The 16,250-nt window shown below is 37.8% G+C and overlaps 1 pseudogene; it reads right to left on the reverse strand.

Moving 5' to 3' along the window:
- Positions 1 to 783: 783 nt before the first annotated feature.
- On the reverse strand, positions 784 to 15,471 carry LOC124711828 (annotated as a pseudogene).
- Between the last annotated feature and the right edge of the window lie 779 nt (positions 15,472 to 16,250).

A 16,250-nucleotide genomic window follows, 5' to 3' on the forward strand; every position in this document is an offset into this window, starting at 1 on the left:
GTTTTTAAAATGTAAACTTTAAATAAATAATATTATTTTAAAAGTATTTATTCTTCAAAAGTTGTTCACATCATAAGTTTTCAAAATAGTGTCAGTTTATGTCAATTTAAGCAACACGAGCTTGAGAAGTCCGACTGGTAGAAAATGCTACACAGATTTTCTTGTAAGCAGAGGGTTAAGATCAGACACTGTAAGTGCAGTCACAGTAACTGAGGCTTCAAAATGGACCTGTGAGGTTCAGTAATATTCACCTTCTATAAATACTGCAACTGTTGACAAAACTGTTAATAAACATTTCAAAGGAGTTTAATGAAGTTGCTGGCTCCCTGTCAACAAAATGTTGAAACCAAAGACAAGTAAGTACCACATATGAATGTGACTACATGACTGTCTTTATAATAAGCTTCCATGAAACTTTGTAACTTCCGTGTGACCACCATAGCAGATGATTACCACAAAACATATTATATTGTGCTGCTCAGAACATTAGGTAATTGAATATCACCACCTACATGTAAATTAAACTTTTTTTGGCATAGAAAGTGTTTATTGAACATCAGTACAAAAAATTATCAGTCTATGAGATTTATGCGTCACTACAAACAGTACACAAATACATTCTTCAAACAGTTGTATACGAAACATTGTTTTACTCTTACAGAAAATGAAAGTGATTAAAAATCATTAAATGCAGTCTCCCACATACATGACAGCTCCTTGAGAAGCAGAAACGAGAAGTGTTAAAGTTCTTGAATGGAAGGACAGTGATGAGCAATGGATTATTCACTGCTCCATCTTCTTTCCTCCCTGCTATTGCTGGTTGGTAACTGCTGGAACACCTGTCTGCACAGCTTGTACTACTCGCTCACCACCCTCCACTGGAGGGAGAGCCTTCTTTGGTAATGTGATTGTGAGGACACCATCCGATAACATCTATATGGATACTCTGCAAATTATATTTAAGTGCCTGGCAGAGGGTTCATCAAACCACCTTCACAATTCCCTGTTATTCCAATCTCTTATAGTGCGCGGAAAGAATGAACAACTATATCTTTTTGTACGAGCTCTGATTTCCGTTATTTTATCGTGCCGATCGTTCCTCCCTATGTAGGTTGGTGTCGACAAAATATTTTCGCATTCAGAGGAGAAAGTTGGTGATAAGCATTTCGTGAGAAGATTCCGTCGCAACGAAAAACACCTTTCTTTTAATCATTTCCAGCCCAAATCCTGTATCATTTCTGTGACACTGTCTCCCATATTCCGCGATAATACAAAACATGCTGCCTTTCGTTGAACTTTTTCCATGTACTCCGTCAGCCCTATCTGGTAAGGATCCCACACCGCACATCAGTATTGTAAAAGAGAATGGACGGGTGGAGTGTAGGCAGTCTCCTTAGTAGGTCTGTTACATTTTCTAAGTGTCCTGCCAATAAAACGCAGTCTTTGATTAGCCTTCCCCACAACATTTTCGATGTGTTCCTTCCAATTTAAGTTGTTCATAATTGTAATACCTAGGTATTTAGTTGAATTTACGGCTTTTAGATTAGACTGATTAATCGTGTAACCGAAGTTTAACGAGTTCCTTTTAGCACTCATATGGATGATCTCACACTTTTTGTTATTCAGGGTCAACTGCCACTTTTCAGATATCTTTTATAAATCGTTTTGCAGTTTGTTTTGATCTTCTGATGAATTTATTAGTCGATAAACGATAGCGTCATCTGCAAACAATCTAACTTGGCTGCTCAGGTTGTCTCCCAAATAGTTTATATAGATAAGGAACAGCAAAGGGCCTATAACACTACCTTGGGGAACACCAGAAATCACTTCTATTTTACTCAATGACTTTCCTTCAATTACTACGAACTGTGACCTCTCCGACAGGAAATCACAAATCCAGTCACATAACTGATACGATATTCCATAAGCACGCAATTTGACAACAAGCCGCTTGTGTGGTACAGTGTCAAAAGCCTTCCAGAAATAAGGAATCGATCTGAAATCCATTGTCAATAGCACTCAACACTTCATGTGAATAAAGAGCTGGTTGTGTTTCACAGGAACAATGTTTTCTAAACCCATGTTGACTGTGTGTCAATAGACAGTTTTTTTTGAGGTAATTCATAATGTTTGAACACAATATATGTTCTAAAATCCTGCTACATATCGACATTAATGATATGGGCCTGTAATTTAGTGGATTACTCATACTACCTTTCTTCAATATTGGTGTGACCTGTGAAACTTTCCAGTCTTTGGGTACGGATCTTTAGTTGTATATGATTGTTAGGTATGGAGCTGATGCATCAGCATACCCCGAATGGAACCTAATTGGTATACAGTCTGGACCAGAAGACTTGCTTTTATTAAGTGATTTAAGTTGCTTCACTACTCCGAGGATATTTACTTCTACGTTACTCATGTTGGTAGCTGTTATTGATTCGAATTCTGGAGTATTTACTTCGGCATTTCGGAAGACTATGTTTAGTAACTCTGCTTTGGCAGCACTGTCTTTGATAGTATCTCCATTGCTATCGCACAGAGAAGGCGTTGATTGTTTCTTGCTGCTACCATACTTCACTTACGACCAGAATCTCTTTAGATTTTCTGCCAGGTTTGCAGACAATGTTTCATTGTGGAAACTGTTGCAGGCATCTCGCATTGAAGTCCGCACTAAATTTCGAGCTTCTGTAAAAGATCGCCAATCTTGGGGATTTTGCGTCTGTTTAAGTTTGGCATGTTTGTTTCGTTGTTTCTGCAACAGTGTTCTAACTCGTTTTGTGTACCAAGGAGGATCAGCTCCGTCGTTTGTTAATTTATTAGGTATAAATCTCTCAATTGCTGCAGATACTATTTCTTTGAATTTAAGCCACATCTGGTCTACACTTATATTATTAATTTGGAATGAGGAGAGATTGACTCTCAGGAAGGCGTCAAGTGAATTTTTATCTGCTTTTCTGAATAGGTATATTTTTGGATTATTTTTCGGGGATTTGGGGATTACAATATTCAGTCTCGCTACGACATCTCTTTGTTCACTAATCCCTGAATCGGTTTTGATGCTCGTTACTAACTCAGGATTATTTGTTGCTAAGAGGTCAAGTGTGTTTTCATAACCGTTTACTATTCGCATGGGCTCATGAACTAACTACTCGAAATAATTTTCAGAGAATGCGTTTAGCTCAATTTCGGACTATATTTTATGTGTACCTCCGGAATTAAACATATATTTTCGCCACCACATCAAGGGTAAATTAAAGTCACCACCAACTATTATCGTATTAGTCGGATACATGTTTGAAATCAAACTCAAGTTTTCTTTGAACCTTTCAGCAACTGTATCATCTGAATTGGGAGGTCGGTAAAAGGATCCAATTATTAATTTATTTCAGTTGTCAACAATGACCTCTGCCCATACTAACTCACAGGAAGTATCTACTTCAATTTCGCGACAAGTTAAACTACTTCTGACAGCAACAAACACGCCACCGCCAACCGTGTTTAGCTTATCCTTTCAGATCACCATTAGGCTCTTCGCAAAAATTTCGGCTGATCTTATATCCGGCTTTAGTCAGCTTTCAGTGCCTATAACGATTTGAGCATCAGTGCTCTCTATTAGCACTTGGAGGTCTGGTACTCTCCCAACACAGCTATAACAATTTACAACTGTTATACCAGTGGTTCCTGTATCTACGTTCTTCCTGTGTTCAGCCTGCTCCCTTTGTGATTGAAGCCCATCTTGTGTTTCCCCGAGACCCTCTAACCTAAAAAACTGCCCATTCCACGCCACACAGTCCCTGCTACCTGCGTAAAGCCTCCTGCGTATAGTGGACACCTGCCTATTGAACGGAACCCGAAACCCAACTACCCTTTGTCGCAAGTCGAGGAATCTGCAGCCTACACGGTCGCAGAACTGTCTGAGCCTCTGATTCAGACCCTCCACTCAGCTCTGTACCACAGGTACGCAATCGGTCCTGTGCAAATGGTCAGCTCTGCTTTCATGTTGCAAGCAAGACTGGCAGCCTTTACCAGTTCTGTTAGCCGTTCGAAACCAGAGAGAATTTCTTCAGATCCAAAGTGACACACATCATTGGTACCAGCATGAGCAACCACCTGCATTTGGCTGCACCCTGTGCTCTTCATGGCATCCGGGAGGCCCCTTTCCACATCTGGAATGATTCCACCCGGTATGCACACAGAGTGCACATTGATTTTCTTACCCTTCTTGTCAGCCAAGTCCCTAAGGGGCCTCATAACACGCTAACGTTGGAGCTCCCAACTGCCAATAATCCCACCCTCTACGATTGCCCAGATCTTGCAGGCTGAGTGGTTTCCTCTGAAACAGGATAGATGACAGCATCTGGCTCAGTGACAGTGTCAACCACAGATAGCACCTAGAACCTGTTCGTCAGACAGACCGTAGAGGCCTTATGTATGGTTGCCTGGGAAGTCTTTCGCCGTCTGCTTCGCCTGGGGGCGACCTCCTACTCGACCACAGGTGAGGGGTCAGCCTCAGTGCGAGCAGTAACTGGGTTGACCACCAGTGAGGACTGGTCGGAGGACTCTGACGCGCTGGACGTCTGCTGGTTCCCCACGGCCGGCCCACAACAGTGGTGCCCATCCACTGCAGCCTCAAGCTGTCTAACCAAAGCCATCACAGCCTGAAGCTGAAAGTGAGGTGTCACCAACTCACACACAACAATCGCAGTCCCTGTCCATACTAAAGACCGTGGAAAAATGAACTATGCTGATAAACGTACCATCGGCACATGCTGCGCAACTCTACTGTAGAACCTGACGCAAATGCACGAACTGTGTCTAGTAATACACAGATATTCAAAAACTTAACTACCAAAGCACTCAGGTGAAAGTAAGTAATTTGCCCCTGATAAGGAACTTGTAACATGTCACAAAATTGGTTTACTTTCTGATGCAAACGAAAATGCGAGAACTGTGGCTATTAGATTTTAAATTTACATGCAGAAACTTGAGAACCTAAACTATTAAAACACACTGATGATATAATAAAATTCGCTCCTGGTTAGGAATACGTAAATGTCACAAAAGCGGTTTATTTATCTGTTGCTGCGTCTGTCTCGGTCGGTTGCTGCTGATGACAGTTGTGTCTGCACCTGTTCAGTCATTATGTCCTTCAGCAGCAATTAGCAATGCTGCATGTGGCGCGATATGTAACCGTGCTCATCTTGACGCTCTTCATGCTTTGCCTGCACCACCACACAGTTACCCACCACCTATTTCTGTCAGTTCCTCCGGTTGAAACTGTTGGACATCTAGATTAACCTTGAACCCATCTGTGTTGTTCTGTATGGCCAAAGTTACAAGCCACCAAATGACACCACGGTCTGTAGTAACCAGCAGGAAAGACAGACAGAGAGGAAAAGCAAGTTGTCATGTGTCAGCCCCCAACTGGAAAGCTGATCGAATAACGAGACCTGATGGTCGACATCGTACAATAAGTGAGGAATCATCAGTGTCAAAGCCTACTTCACCATTCCCCCTCCCACACTGTATCCGAGTGAAGAGTTCCTTTCCTTGTTTAAGCAGCACACCACATGTCAGTGTTTTGCAGCGTGGAATAGTGCGAGTGGACTGCCAGACCACAACCCGTTAACAATGCGAGTGGTGCTCAGAGGCCTCCAAGGCCTCTCATTTGTCACGAGCCCTGTATAAAAACTAACAGACATGTAACAGTGAAACTCCTTATGATGATTAAAATGACATGGGCAATGATTCTAAATGAAATAATAATGCAATTATATTTAAAACCAAACTAATAAAAATAAAGGCCATAGTCATTTCGATAAAGATTATCAAAGAAATTTGCGTACCACTGGAATTGAACTGGTGACCTGCAATTTATGATCCTATATTTGGTCCATTTTTGAAGTGAAACTTCTTTGGACACAAGTAAAATTTCAAGGTTGTGATGTGCAACACATGCATTATATGCAAGGTGAGTGACATAACTACCGAAAAGAAAAATGATAATTGTGCAAGAGTCATACAAGATATATATATGTCATCATGGACTCTACATAAGAGTCATTTAGAGAAGTAAAATTTTCTGTATAATTTAGTACCTTAGGGAACACTGCGAGTAAGCTGTGTTGATGTAAATGAATAAATCCAGAGAAAAGTTTGGTCCTTTGCAGCATTCTACAATATGCTGGCTGAACCATAACAGGCTAACAGTTACATCAAAATGCTGTGATAGTAAATTGTATATTTTAAAAATTTGTACAATCATGGGAAAGGAAGAAACCCTAATAACTGGTACAATGGGACACACCCTCTGCCATGCACCTCACTATGGTTTACAGAGTATAGATGTAGATGCAGATATGTAGATTTTTAAATCATATTCTTTTCTTTTTTCTATTATTTGTTTTAATGAGAAAATTTTGTCTTAGCAGGACCTACCTTCCCGAAAATCAGCATGTTCTTCGAGTAATATGCTGTCTGCAATGTTTCTCACGCTCTTTACTGCTATCATCACAGATATTTTGTATCCCATATTTAAAAGACTTATTCCTGTAATTTACATAGTCTGTTATTAATTCTCTTTTGAAAATGGGTGTTTCTATTGCTTTTTTCCACCCCATTGGTAGTTTTCTTTGCTGCCAGCATTGATTTACAAAACTTAAAGCCTATACTCGCTTCTTCTTGAAGGAATTTGAAAAGTTCCATATTATCAATTCCAGGAGTTCTTTGGATTTTATGGCTCTGTAAGGCATCTTGAATTTTTTTGAAATCTGTTTTATCAGTTTCTGAAAAACATCAGTTGATTTCTTTTACGTCATCATTCTCCCTTTCATCCGACTGCTGACTTTAACAGAGCAGTTTTGTATATGACGTTAAATAATCTGTTACTGATCAACATGTCTGGGATGCCCAGGTAAATTTGTGAATCCCTCTGTTTTTGAAAAAGTTATTTTCTATTTGCAATGAATTTAAGTTAACAAAGTCTTGTAACGTTTTTCCTTTCAGATTAAGTGCTTATTCTCCATTTATTATGGTTAGGTCCTTACTGGGCTATTCTAGCATTTATATCTCCTCCTGTGACAATACAGTCTTTCTTATTTATAGAATCAAAGACTTTTTGCAAGCTCTTCTTGGCAGTGGCCGCATATGTAAATCTGAACCAATAAAGCAGGTGATGTTATAAAAAACAGCAATGTAATTTTTTCACTCTGAGACCAGTCATCATTACAAAACTTGTTAGTTCCTTAGGTTTTCTTTAAAGGTTTTAACTGTTTGAAAACTTTTTTGGCATCTAAAGCAAGCTTTCTTCTGTTTCATGGACATAATGATGGCACAATTAGATGCTACTATGCAGGAATATGTGCATATAGTATAACTAAATTAATCTTAATGTAGTTTTATCAATGAGGAGGGGGAGTAACTCCAGCTTACAGACACACAGAGCTATTACAACGTTCACAGCAGCAAGGCGGCAAGCACACCAGACCCACCAGCCTCCACCCTCTTCTCCCTGCAGTGCCTTGTTTGACCACAGCCTGCCTGCTCTGAGCTTTCATACTTACACTCATGGATGGGCACAATGCGCTCGAGCAAGTACAAGCAAGCAAAACCCTCAATATGCAGACCTCTACTTTTATTCATAAAATTTACAAATGTATGTCCCATCATCATACTCAGCTTATGAATTTAGAAAAGTTAATATACTGGTAGTTGAAAAAAGATTAACAGTTTTTGCAGTATCTTTGTGACTATAGTTTACTGCTGCAGCTTTTTGTGTAAAAGACACAAATTTGAAAATTTTAAGATATTTACAATTTATATGACATCACAATAAAACTGTGTTGTATGGTATTCTACTTCTTTATGCTAACAAACATTAGTTTATACCATAAGAACATTTACTGAGGGGAGAGTTGTGCACAGATCCTTGCTTTTGCAGTCTTTTTAACTGTTTCACACTTAACACAATTGATACAAATTTTCCACTATTACAAGTTATACTCTAGTATTGTACATGTTTAAGTTTTAACCTGATGGATTCTCAGCAACATCATTACAACACTTCTGCAGTAGGTGGGCCTGAACAGCTGTTTTGAATGCTGAATTATTTTTGATCATTTTGATGTAAAAACGTAGTCTGTTGTACAGCTTGTTCCCTGCTTGAAGTGGTCCATTTTGTATAAATTTTGTATTTGAATATTGGACATGTATGGCCTGGTTTGTTCTTGTTTTGTCTTAGCTTGTTTCCCAATTGAGGTGGTCTATTTTGTTTTGGTGTTGTATTCATCTACAGCTACATGGATACTCTGCAAATCACATTTAAGTGCCTGGCAGAGGGTTCATCGAACCACCTTCACAATTCTCTATTATTCCAATCTCGTATAGCGTGTGGACCGAGCGAGGTGGCGCAGTGGTTAGCACACTGGACTCGCATTCGGGAGGACGACGGTTCAATCCCATCTCCAGCCATCCTGATTTAGGTTTTCTGTGATTTCCCTAAATCATTTCAAGCAAATGCCAGGATGGTTCCTTTGAAAGGGCACGGCCGATTTCCTTCCCAATCCTTCCCTAACCCGAGCTTGCGCTCCGTCTCTAATGACCTCATTGTCGACGGGACGTTAAACACTAACCACCACCACCACCACCACCACCGTGTGGAAAGAGTGAACACCTGTATCTTTCAGTACGAGCTCTGATTTCCGTTATTTTATTGTGGTGATCATTCCTCCCTATGTAAGTTGGTGTCAACAAAATATTTTCGCATTTGGAGGAGAAAGTTGGTGATTGGAATTTCGTGAGAAGATTACATCACAACGGAAAACACCTTTCTTTTAATGATGTCCAGCCCAAATCCTGTATCATTTCTGTGACACTCTCTCCCATATTTCGCGATAATACAAAACATGCTGCCTTTCGTTGAACTTTTTCAATGTACTCTGTCAGTCCTATCTGGTAAGGATCCCACACTGCACATCAGTATTCTAAAAGAGGATGGACGAGTGGAGTGTAGGCAGTCTCCTTAGTGGGTCTGTTACATTTTCTAAGTGTCCTGCCAGTAAAACGCAGTCTTTGGTTAGCCTTCCCCACAACATTTTCTATGTGTTCCTTCCAATTGAAGTTGTTTGTTATTGTAATACTTAGGTACTTAGTTGAATTTACGGCTTTTAGGTTAGACTGATTTATCGTGTAACCGAAGTTTAACGAGATCCTTTTAGCACTCATGTGTATGACCTCACGTTTTTCATTATTTAGGGTCAACTGCTACTTTTCACACCATTCAGATATTTTTTCTAAATCGTTTTGCAGTTTGTTTTGGTCTTCTGATGACTTTATTAGTCGATAAACGGCAATGTCATTTGCAAACAACCGAAGATGGCTGCTCAGATCGTCTCCAAAATCATTTATATAGATAAGGAACAGCAAAGGGCCTGTAGCACTACCTTGGGGAATGCCAGAAATCACTTCTGTTTTACTCAATGACTTTCCGTTAATTACTACGAACTGTGACCTCTCTGACAGTAAATCACAAATCCAGTCAAATAACTGAGATGATATTCCATAAGCATCCAATTTCGCTACGAGCCACTTGTGTGGTACGGTGTCAAAAGCCTTCTGGAAATCCAGAAGTACGGAATCGATCTGAAATCCCTTGTCAATAGCACTCAACACTTCATGTGAATAGAGAGCTAATTGTGTTTCACAGAAACAATGTTTTCTGAACCCATGTTGACTGTGTGTCAATAGACTGTTTTCTTCGAGGTAATTCATAATGTTCTAACACAATATATGTTCTAAAATTCTGTTGCATATTGACGTTAATGATATGGGCCTGTAATTTTGTGGATTATTCGTACTACCTTTCTTGAGTATTGGTGTGACCTGTGCAACTTTCCAGTCTTTGGGTACAGAGTATTCAACATGTATGGCACGGAGTATTCAACTTGTGTATCCTGGTTCATGCTTGTTTTATCTGAGTGCATACCCTGGTTTCTAACTACAAGTTGGATTGTATCATCAAAGATTTTCCTAGTAAAAAATATTACTTGCAAAATATATAAAGGAGCAATGGAAGGACTTGAAGTTTTTTGAATAAAGGTTTGCACGAGCTTCTGGGAGCTGCCCTTACCATAGCTCATACAACTTTCTTACTGGCTGTGAAGTAACCTTTGCTGGCACTCGAGTTTCTCCATCAGGTTGCACTGTATCACAGTAGAGATTCTGCATTGGCAAAGTACGCATTTTTTATTGTTTCCTTTGATGTACAAGTTGAAATTATTTTTACGGAGTAACAGTTCGTGTTCAGTTTATTGATTACAAATTTTGTATGTTGGACTCATAACAGATCCTCCTGGATTGATATTCCAAGCAGCATTTACCTTTTCCAAGTTTCTGGTGAATATACTCTACAGTTGGGGCTAATGGATGTTTATTCTGTACTGTGTGTAGGTTAATAGTAACTGTTTTTTGGATATTTATTATTAGATTGTTTGCAGAAAACCATTTAGTTATGTCTCGAGGTGCATATTTTGATTTCATACGGCAAGTCTTGTTCAGTCGTTCCTTTGACTAACCCATAATATTACATTGTTGAACTAGTTCACGGGTGAACTGTGGGTGTTGGTGTCCAACAGCACAATATTTCAACAAATGACCACATTGCCATAATCAGGCACCTGGAGATGGCAACATGGCCATTTGCTGAAATATTGTGCCCATTGGAGACTGGCACCCGGCAGTTCAGACACCACACTTGCTAGGTGGTAGCCTTTAAATCGGCCGCGGTCCGGTAGTATACGTCGGACCCGCGTGTCGCCACTATCAGTGATTGCAGACCGAGCGCCACCACACGGCAGGTCTAGAGAGACTTCCTAGCACTCGCCCCAGTTGGACAACCGACTTTGCTAGCGATGGTTCACTGACAAAATACGCTCTCATTTGCCGAGACGATAGTTAGCGTAGTCTTCAGCTACGTCATTTGCTACGACCTAGCAAGGTGCCATTATCAGTTACTATTGATATTGATTCGTGTACCGTCAAGACCGACGTTCTTCATTAACAGATTGAAGTTGAGTATTCCACCAGCTACGTTCTTTTTTCTAAATTCTAATTTCCTTGTCCTGTTCCAGACCTCACGCCAGCCTGCGTGAGCTAAAAAGCGTGCCTTTTGGCCTCCTCTGGTAACCCGGTGTTGGCTCTCCTACCAACCACAACAAATTATTTTGATGGGAACTACACCAGGAGAAGCTGAAGAATCACAAATTTAATATTTGCTGGTTGGTTCCAGATCATTCACATAGGGCAAAAACAAAACTGGTCCCAGAATGGAGCCTTGTGGTACACCATACTTAATAAACAGTTTTTCTAAGTGATAAGTCTTCATGCTATTCAGTTCTTGGAATGCAAGTTCTACTATTTGCTCACTGTGTAGTAGGTGTGGTTTTTTTTTTTTAACTCATGCTCTGGTCCCCTAATACCTGCACATTCCAGTTTTGAAAGCAAGATGATAATGTTGCTTGTGACATCAGATGCCTTTGAGAGGTCTAGAAAAATTGGAAAAATTTGCTCTTTGTCAATTGCATTTAAAGCTTCATTCAAGAATGCAAAGTTTGTAGTCTCACCAGACCTGGGTTTACAAAAAACATGCTGAGATTCTGAAAAGATATAGATGTATTTTCTTTATTGGTCTACAACTTACTCTGAAGTCATATTTCAGTAAAATCTTTCTGATATAATGAGTTACCTTTTTAATGAAAGACAGTGAAACTGTGTTCTTTTGTACAACATTGAATATTTACCAGCAGTTAAAAGAATACACTGAAAAGATCAGACAACTATAAAAAAATCTGAAAACTCAAAGGCACTATTGAAAAATTTCAGTTTATAGAAATACAAGAAAACTGCAGCAAAATAATAGTAAAATTTTGTCACCAAACTTTTAAACATGTACTTACATGTTACAAAGTTAAAAATGACAAAATATAATTAAATAATGAGGGATATTAGCAAAATGTAAATAAGTCTCTTGGAAAAAGTAGCAAACAGAGCTGATCTTAAAATATCAGCTGAAAAAAACGAAAATTAAGATAAACATGAAAAATGCACCAAAGTACATAGAAACACAGATAAGTAAAATAGAATGAGTTAGTAAATTCAAGTGTCTTGATACCATGTAAACGATCGAATCTTGCCTAGGTTAAAATTGTCTCAGCTGTTTCACTAAAAGAACTCATATGAATTTGTATACAACGTATTATATTTCAGGCTAAAATGTATTAAAAAAAATTAATGTGTTACAATCAATATGTACTAACAGTTAAAATTACTCTTCTTTTAAAAGTATTTGAAATTACAATATTTGTGGCATACTTAAAATTCATATTATTAATTGCACAAACAAATGCTAATTATTATATTTGTTTTTGGATTTATTTATGAAATAATGACATAATTTGCTAAAGATTCTTCTCCTGTCGAGAAAGTTTGTAAACTCTTTTGCTTTGCAACTCTTTGGAATAATGTGAGTACTGCAGAATGTAAAGTGTGGTGGGCATGCCTCTGATGGAAATGCACGATTTTGCTAACCTTGTCAACAACAATCTAATTATTCATTTTTTGAATGTGGAAATTGTAAAGTCAGTGTGATTTAGATGAATGGGATAAAAGAAAAGGATATTCATAGCAACAGGCAACTCTTCATCAGTTATTTTGTCATCTCAAACCTAAGAAATCGACATTTTCAGCTCCAAGAAAGTACTCCTAGACTAGACTTTGAGCCATCAACAACAACAGTGAGATAATGAAGATAAATAAAAAAGTTCTTCTTTTGTACATCTTACCCCTCTCAAAGTTTTTGAAAATTTTTCAAATAACAGAGAACTATAATTGTGATGTGTGGGAGGGTAAGATTACAAACGTATGGCTGAGAAGAAATATCTACATCAATATATTCATACATTTTTAATTTTTTTTTATTTTTTAATTTATTCTTTGCCCATGGACTCCAGCTGAAAATCCAGCTGAGAGTATTGGGTGTGTCATACAATAGGCTATTAACATCAAACTTGATTACATTATATATAAATAAAACAAATAATTGAACAGAAATAGTCTATAATCATACAAAGGTATTACATGTTTCACATTATATATACACACAAATCCAAACAACATACAGAAATGATAATTTTTAAAGGTACATTTCAGTAATGATATAATATATTTAAACACCGTCTTAGTATTCACTGAAACTGTATATACATTTCTCTGTGAGATATAGTTTCTTTTTTAATGATTTTGAGGGGTTTATTAAGAAACTTGTCTTGAAAGGAGGATATAAGATGAACATCAACAAAAGCAAAATGAGGATAATGGAATGTAGCCAAATTAAGTCGGGTGATGCTGAGGGAATTAAATTAGGAAATGAGACACTTAAAGTAGTAAAGGAGTTTTCCTATTTGGGGAGCAAAATAGCTGATGACGGTCGAAGTAGAGAGGATATAAAATGTAGACTGGCAATGGCAAGGAAAGCATTTCTGAAGAAGAGAAATTTGTTAACATCAAGTATAGATTTAAATGTCAGGAAGTCGTTTCTGAATGTATTTGTATGGAGTGTAGCCATGTATGGAAGTGAAACATGGACGATAAATAGTTTAGACAAGAAGAGAATAGAAGCTTTCGAAATGTGGTGCTACAGAAGAATGCTGAAGATTAGATGGGTAGATCATATAACTAATGAGGAGGTATTGAGTAGGATTGGGGAAAAGAGAAGTTTGTGGCACAACTTGACTAGAAGAAGGGATCGGCTGGTAGGACATGTTCTGAGGCATCAAGGGATCACCAATTTAGTATTGGAGGGCAGCGTGGAGGGTAAAAATCATAGAGGGAGACCAAGAGATGAATACACTAAGCAGATTCAGAAGGATGTAGGTTGCGGTAGGTACTGGGAGATGAAGAAGCTTGCACAGGATAGAGTAGCATGGAGAGCTGCATCAAACCAGTCTCAGGACTGAAGACCACAACAGCAATACATATTAAAAAACCTTTTGCCTGCTTCTTCAGGGGCAGTCATAGACAGTTTTAGATTTCTGTTTATCATGTAGTAATTTTCATTTCCTCTTGTAATGTGTTTGTGCACATCTTTATTTAGGACGTGTTTATCACTTGACCTTACCACCATTATGCTTTGGTATGTACAGTGAATATAATGTCATAATATTATATCATACTATTATAGTGTACAAAGGCTTGCCTACAGGTCTGTCTTGGTGGTATTTTTGCAATGCATCTCACTGCCCTTTTCTGAATTGTGAATATTCTTTTTAAGTAGCCAGCTTGTGCACTTCCCCATATATGAACTGAATAAGACAAATGTGGGAAAACAAGGCTATATTACATTGACCTGAGGACTTTATCCTCCACAGTCTTCACTGTTTTATGCATGATGAAGATCTGTTTGTTTACCTTTTTACACAGTGCATCTATGTGCTCCCCCCATGTCAAATGTTTGCCTATTATAGTTCCTAGAAAGTTTGTGCTGGTTACTTCTTTAATAGTCTTTCCATTTATATTATAATTTTCACTATGCTTGGTCTGAAATACTACATTCATCGTTTTAGACTGATACATAAATAGGTTGTTTTGTGTTAAATATTTATTTGCATTTTCGATATTCAGGAGTGCTTCCTTCTCAAGCTCCTCCTTTGTGTCAGCTGTGCAAATGATTGTTGTGTCATCAGCATACATTATAAGTTTCTGATTTATATAGCTAAGGAAGTCATTTACGTAGAGCATAAACAGTATTGGCCCAAGCACCGACCATTGCGGCACACCGTGTTTAACTGTTTGCAATTCTGAACTATAGTTTGTTATATTTCCCCCACTAGTATGTCTGATTTTTTTCGTATTTGTAATGTATGATTTAAGTATGTTATAGCATTTTCCTCTAATTCCATACTGATATAGTTTCATCATTAATTCTGAGTGGTTCACACAATCAAATGCCTTAGATAGATCCATAAAAATTCCACAAGTCTTTTGTTGCCTGCCAAGTAAATTAAGAATGTGCTCAATTATATCTGTTAATCCTGTTTTTGTTGACTTCCCTTCTCTGAAACCATGTTGTGATAAATGCAGTATGCTGTACTTTGTTATAAAACTTACAATTCTATTCTATATTATCATTTCATAGATTTCAGCAAATGTTGAGGTCAGTGATATTGGCCTGTAATTTCCTAATTCATCCCTGTTCCCTTTCTTAAATATTGGCTTCACTTTACTTACTTTCAGTGAATCTGGAAATATACCTTCTTCTATCGCAGCATTCAGCATGTGTGTCAATGGTTTTAATATACATTCTCTGCATTCCTTTATGAGATGTGATGTGACACCATCCAAGCCAGATGAATGTTTAATTTTAAGTTGTTTTATTAGGTTTGACACTTCTGTATCTCTTGTAGGTATGAAAACCATAGTATGATTTGTATGTGAAGGTTTAAAAACAATTTACTTACTGCATTTGTTTTATTTTGTCTTACTAATTCATCTGCTACAGTAATATAATATCTGTTAAAAGTATTGGCTATTTCTAGAGGGTTTGAAAAAATAAACTAAAATACGATCAGAATGCTTATATGTATGAGTTTGCTAAATGATGAACTATAAACTAGGCAGAGTAGAGGATTATTAGAAAGGTAATGAGTGCAACATAAACTACACTGATCAGAAAATTGGAAGTACAGGATATGTAGGAGAATATAGAGAGAATATCAGCGGTAATGGCAAAGTGAAGCTTAATCTTCTTTGGACACCTATACTGAAAGAGTTGGTACAGGTTAATGAGACAGATCTTCCTGTATTTCTGAAAAAAAGAAATTGACAGTGGCATGGATTACAGAAATAAGGAAAGAACTAGAAAGAAACAATATCAAATAATCAGAAATAACAGAAAGAAACTTTTTTGAGAATAAAATACTAAATTTAGAAGGCTTTCAAAGTGAAATAAATGAAAAATCAGGAACAGCATAGACAGAAGAATGGGAAAGACAATGTAGAGAGAAGACTAGGGGCTAAAGGGAAAACAGGATGAAACAAAAAATGAAGAATAACTGAAGTTGTTATATGACCCTACTTGGTAAATATAAAAATGAAAAAATTGTGTGGTGACGAAGTTCTTCACTTATCTGCCAAAAAAGGTGGTGTACTCAAGGTTAGGCTCTTTAATTTGTGTTCCTGCCTTTGCTCTGGGTCTC

The sequence above is a fragment of the Schistocerca piceifrons genome, chromosome 1 (genome assembly GCF_021461385.2).
Source record: "Schistocerca piceifrons isolate TAMUIC-IGC-003096 chromosome 1, iqSchPice1.1, whole genome shotgun sequence".
Taxonomy (NCBI): Eukaryota; Metazoa; Arthropoda; class Insecta; order Orthoptera; family Acrididae; genus Schistocerca; species Schistocerca piceifrons.